At 36.1% G+C, this 6,000-nt stretch overlaps 1 protein-coding gene across 7 annotated transcripts in view; it reads right to left on the reverse strand.

The window, feature by feature from the left end:
* Positions 1-2,448, reverse strand: part of LOC149796585 (uncharacterized) — a 130,612-nt gene extending 128,164 nt beyond the window's left edge. For 3 of the 7 annotated variants that reach the window (XR_016421723.1, XM_089961308.1, XM_089961304.1), the window contains exon 1: positions 2,271-2,447. The gene's annotated coding sequence lies outside the window, so the exon portion shown is untranslated. Of the gene's footprint in view, positions 1-2,215 lie in introns of all 7 variants that reach the window. The other 4 variants (XM_089961309.1, XM_089961310.1, XM_089961312.1 and 1 more) reach the window with 3 other exon arrangements.
* Between the last annotated feature and the right edge of the window lie 3,552 nt (positions 2,449-6,000).

Raw genomic sequence — 6,000 nt, forward strand, 5'->3', positions numbered from 1 at the left:
AATGCTGGCAAAGTACGGTCAATGGCTTTCACGAAGTTCTTCATCAAACCTAGTTTGATGTGAAGGGGTGGTAGCAAGATTTTCTGAGCCTCAACCAGAGCTGGGTGTTGGATATTCTTCTCTCCAATGGCTACATTCTGCCTGTGAGTCCATTCCTTCCTCATGTAGTGCATTTCCCTTGCTCGGCTATCCCACTCGCATAAGAAACACATGTATTTTGTATATCCTTGCTGCAGTCCCATTAAAAGGGCAACTACCTTCAAATCACCACAGAGGTGCCAGCTGTACTTGTTATACTCAATGGAATTCAGTAGCTGCCTTAAGTTATCGTATGTCTCTTTCATGTGGACAGCATACGCTACTGGAATAGATGGAAGAATGTTTCCATTGTGCAAAAGCACAGCCTTGAGACTCAGTTTCGAAGAGTCCACAAATAGTCTCCATTCTTGTGGGTCATGAGTGATTTTTAAAGCATTCATGAGGCCCTCAATATCGGAACAGAATATCAGATTACTTTCCTTTCTGAAGAAAGGCTCCAATTGCTGGTGGCGCTTTCGATATGCAGTAATTGTGACATCTTCTTCTAGAAGATTCCATTGTTGGAGTCTTGATCCTAGCAATTCTGCCTTGTTCTTTGATAAGTCCAAATCACGAATCAGGTCATTTAGTTCTTCCTGTGTTATTCTGTGTGGGGTTGATGATGCACCACAGTGAAAATCTGGATCACTGCATGCTGATGGACCAGGAGAAGAACAGGTCGACTCACCTTTGTCTTCGTCAGATGAATCAAGAGAATATTCTGCTGGAGGTTCTGGAATAGGAAGTCCCTCACCATGTGGAACTGGTCTCAATGCAGACGGAATGTTTGGGTAGACTATTCTCGACTTCTTTCGCTTCGTTATTCCGCCGGAAAGAGGAGGAACCAAGCAGAAGTAACAGTCATTTAGGTGGTTGCTTGGCTCTCTCCACACCATTGGGACTGCAAACGGCATTCATGACCTTTTGCAATTCAACCACTGTGAAAGCTGTGTTGTACATGTAGCACAGCATATATGCGGAGCCCAAGGCTTGTCTTGGTCACCAACCTTGCATCCGAAGTAAAGATGATATGCCTTCTTCACTTGAGAATTGATACTTTTCTTCTGGTTGGCAAATGTCACTTCCCCACAAATACAGCAAAAATTGTCCGCGGTATTAACACACTTTCGAGGCATTACTGTTCTTTATTGTACGTAAATGGATAAAATAATAAGTTTTATGTAACAGTAGCTTGAACTGTCTCGCACAACGTCTAAAATATTTTAAATGCTGAACCTATCTGATTGGGCTTTATATAGTACACTGCTTACGTCAGCTTCAGCAGCCGCCTGGCATTAGTATAATAGGCCTACACATGTATAGTACACTGCTGACGTCAACTTACTTCAGCAGCCGCATGGCATTAGTATTGCATTGCATCAGAAAATGATGCAATCAACTGTGGATGATGTGAGCATGATGGTATTATGCAATGTTACATCATTATTCCGGATGTTGCTGCAGTCCTACTGGAGAAATTTACACAGTGAAACATAGAAAATGAGGTATATGAATATCTTCAAAACGAGAGCCAATACAAATTTTTCACGGTTATATTCGTGTTCGGCACACCAAAATACTACAGATTAGGGCCTTTTCAAGTCAGTAATGATTTCACTGTTGACCAGTGTTATGTGAAGAAGCAACAACTTTACACAGATCATTTGAAATAATAGGAATGAGAATTGCACAGCCTGTTCATGTAAAACGGTTTTGATTTTTTATATCAGGAAAAACCTTAACATCTGAAGATAAATATAGTTCCACAACTAAAATACTTTTCGAGACGGCACATATAACATCCTTAAAAAAGTATGCCTTTGCAAAATAACTGCAAATTCACTGACTCATTATTGCCGCAGTGAGGGGTAGTCCATCAATGTAAGACACCTCCCCTGAGTGATATATTTTTTTTTATAGGTCGCCTATACATATCATAATAAAGAATGGTTGTGTGGTAAGAAAATGAGCATTCTCTTCGTGCAAATTGTTTCATATCAATGTATCTTCAAGATGGCGTCAGTTCAACTACGGTATTTTACAATGTTATCGATTAAACAGTCTCCCTCGTTGTTAACAACGATGGAGCTTCCTGACAATAAACACATTCTTATCACTTAATTCTAGTTATACTTACATTTCTGTGCATACATACATAAATAATGTTATTACTAATTTAGATCTGCGCATACCTTCCTTTTGTTCTGTCAGTCTGTGTATACTGTACACACATTAGCAACCAACTATCGGTAGTCTACTTTCATTTTCTTTACTTTCGATTTCGAGCTTGAGCTTGACGTTGGAAAGTATTTACAATTTATTCTGGATCTCGCCCACCCGGCCCCAGTTTGGGCACAGAGACTGGTATCGTTGTTTACAATTAACCTGTCATATATTTACTTTATGATAATATTATTATATGTACATGTATTACTGATAGGTAAATTGTAAGCAACGATACGATACGAGCCCTTAGCCCTACATTGAAAGACGTATCACATGTTATTTATGTTTCAGTGCTATCGTACACACAAAAAATAAATATCAGCGTCGAGGTCTTACATGTAGGACTATACGAGCCCTGTGAGACTGGGCACTTGATAGCAGCCAATTGATACAAACGTAATGGAGCACGAAATTCAGCATAATGTACGTAGATGTTTGAATATGGAATTTGTTGAATAATAAAACTAGAAATTGTTGTACTGTTGTTATTGTTGATCCACTCGCATTAATATCGTATATGATTGCGCTGATGCTCTACAGTAACAAAAAACTACAAGAGGTCTAAGGCTGCACATTGTCTAGTCCTGCAATGTAAGACATAGTACATGCCGATTTTGTTTAGCACCAATATCAGCGTCAGGTCTTACATGTAGGACTACACCTAGTCCTACAATGAGGGAGACGTCTTACATCGTAGGACTAGGCTACACCATGATAGCAAATATCTATTCATGTCACCAGTTATGAATTCTTGTTTTTTCAATATGATTTAAAATGGTTAATTGGAGTAATTTGATAAAATGCACTATTGTAGAAGAAATCGCAGTAATGGACCACTGAGTTTTAAAAATTTAGTGAATGGACTTAAATATAATAATCAAAATACAAATTGCGTTGTTATAATTTTTTTATTATTAGCGACTTTTCGAGTGTTATATATCTTCATCTGTGAAATGTCTGACAATTTTTTTTTTGAAAAAAACATTGTTGGTTTCAAAGTCGTATTTACCGTGGAGATACGAGAGATTCTAAAGTATTGGTCTGCATAATTCCTCTGTTTTTGAAAACGTAGAATTTAAGTACGTTTCACGAAGATTAATTGTTCTATCCACTCCAAACACGGCTCTCTCCTTCGAGTAAGATAATCTTTTCTATATTATGTATCTGCGTCAATGTGCAGTTAGATGGACGGAAAGGAATGAACGTGTCAGACAACTTTAATGAAAGGGTGCTGAAAATACGTTTTCTTTCTACATTTAGCTGTGATCGGAAAGATTTCAGTTGTAACAAAAAATCAAGACTTTTAACACAGTGAATAGCAAATTGTTCATAAATACATTAAAATACTTTACTGTTGTTTTATTATTCCGTCTCAAAGTATGACAGTTATGTTTGGTCAAGCAAGCGAATACATTGATGACACTACCTTGTTATGTATATTTAGTCTGTTATTTGTTGGCTTTTCTTAATGATTATATGTTATTTACATATGTATTTTTACTTGATATTGTCCAAAATGAAGGCCATGGTGTACCTGACCAGTGACATTTATTTTGTAAACAACATAATGCATAGCTAATATTTATCTAAAAGTATAGGTTAGATATTCAGATCAATATATTTGGACGTAAGCATGTTTATTTGGGACCGTGTCTAGGACATCAGATTGGAAATTCTTAAACTCGTTTAGAACTTTGAATGTTTTAGAGAGGAGGGTGACCTAGAGCAGGGATCTATTATTGTGTCTTAGTTTTTATACAATGTTCTGTACTTGAAAAATAACCCATCGTTGCCTTAACATCTGAAACAGAATAAGTCTTATTGTAGTGTTCAGTTTTTAGTTTGGGTGGATTTATTTATTCAAACTATTATTCACAAGAATTACAAAGTACTCAATAATATTCTTGGACTGGAACATTAATTTGGAATTATAGTGACAAGGACATTTGAGATTATATTATTGTGATACATCAAAATCCTGTTTGCACATCAGCACACTCCATGCCACTGGCACATTAGTACGTTGGAGACTACAGGTACATCAACACATTAGTTATTGGAACTTATTTAAAATACCACTGAAATTCAAGTGGAACTTCATACATTTGGACTTGTGATGTAACGTTTAGGACTGTTTGGTATTTAATTCACAATACCTATCTTTCTTATTTAAATTGCACTTTGTATTCTAGAGAAATACATTATTTTTGTTGAATTTTGCAAAAGATGTTGGGTTTCGTTCGTTTCTGTTACTTAGTTTAAGACCATAGAGTCGTAACAAATTGTACAACTGATTGGATATATCTCTGTAATTACCGTGGATATCAAAGGAACGTGCAACAGGTGTGAATATGCAGCATTTGATGAAACCATAATTAGACTAGTCTGAACTGGTTACGCATTCGAATTTTGTCTTGTCTATTTTATAAATATTTTATAATGTGATCGTCCAGCTTGATATCTATAATTTACACAGGAGGTAACCAGTCAAAGATTCGTCTTGTGTATCTCTAGTTACTTCCCATTGCACATTTCTTATGCGTTTGTTTCTCGTCAGATTACGTTTCCTCCTGTTATCAAACGGTACTGTTATAATTCATCATAATCAGATGGTACTGTGATAACGCATTGCAATCAGACGCTGCTGTGATAACGTCTTGTAATCAGACTCTTCTGTGATAGTGCCTTGCAATCAGACGCTACTGTGATAATGCTTTGCAATCAGACGCTACTGTGATAACGCCTTGTAATCAGACTCTTCTGTGATAGTGCCTTGCAATCAGACACTATTGTGATAATGCCGTGCAATCAGACGCTACTGTGATAATGCCTCGTAAACAGACGCTACTGTGCCAAATGAATTACAACGATCCAGATCTGCTGGTGTATTATGTGGCGGTAGATCTGGGTCTGTAAGTTGAACTCGACTTATGAGCGAGTACAGACGGTACACATACAATTTTTTTTTCAAAATCTGATATAAAATACTGTCAACATGTAAAAAACAAACAAACAAGAACAATACTAATAATAACAATAATAACAATAATAATGATAATAATAATAATAACAATATAATTTTTTTTTCACTTATTAAAGAAATTATTTTCCTATGATACCAACTTTGTTGAACAGGTAAAAAATATTGAAAGAACAATCTTAAAACACTGGTTTCGTTTGTCATTTTTAAAATCAGCATAAAAGACTATAATTTGTAACTAAATCCACTAAGTATGGTTTACACTGCAAAAAGATTATTGTCCGTTTAGGAAATTTGGATTGTATCACATGCTTGTACATAAAAATACATTCAAGATCGTCGCAATTATTATGTATCTTCGACCTTTATGGGATTATTTTTTACCCACCCCACTCCGTACCTTAACTACCTCTATATTAGATGTGTAATCAGTGACAGTAAGAAACATTTATATCCAACATTCTCATCTTCAAATTGTACACATACTCTTTTGACAGCGCTGTCTAGTCTTAATTTTATAGATACATAATCAGCATCCTTTGTACAAGCCTGTTCAAGTCTGGATATTGTTCCCATTAAGGACGATCATATTTTGCTCCTTTGTATTAGTAGCTTATCAAATGTTCACAGTTGTGTTCCCCATTAGGGTCACTCAGCTTTGGACCATCTACACGTGTAGCCTATTAAATATTCCCCATTAAGGACTCGCCGCTTTT

Source organism: Sinohyriopsis cumingii, chromosome 6 (genome assembly GCF_028554795.1).
Source record: "Sinohyriopsis cumingii isolate HCF-2022 chromosome 6, ASM2855479v2, whole genome shotgun sequence".
In the NCBI taxonomy this organism is placed as follows: Eukaryota; Metazoa; Mollusca; class Bivalvia; order Unionida; family Unionidae; genus Sinohyriopsis; species Sinohyriopsis cumingii.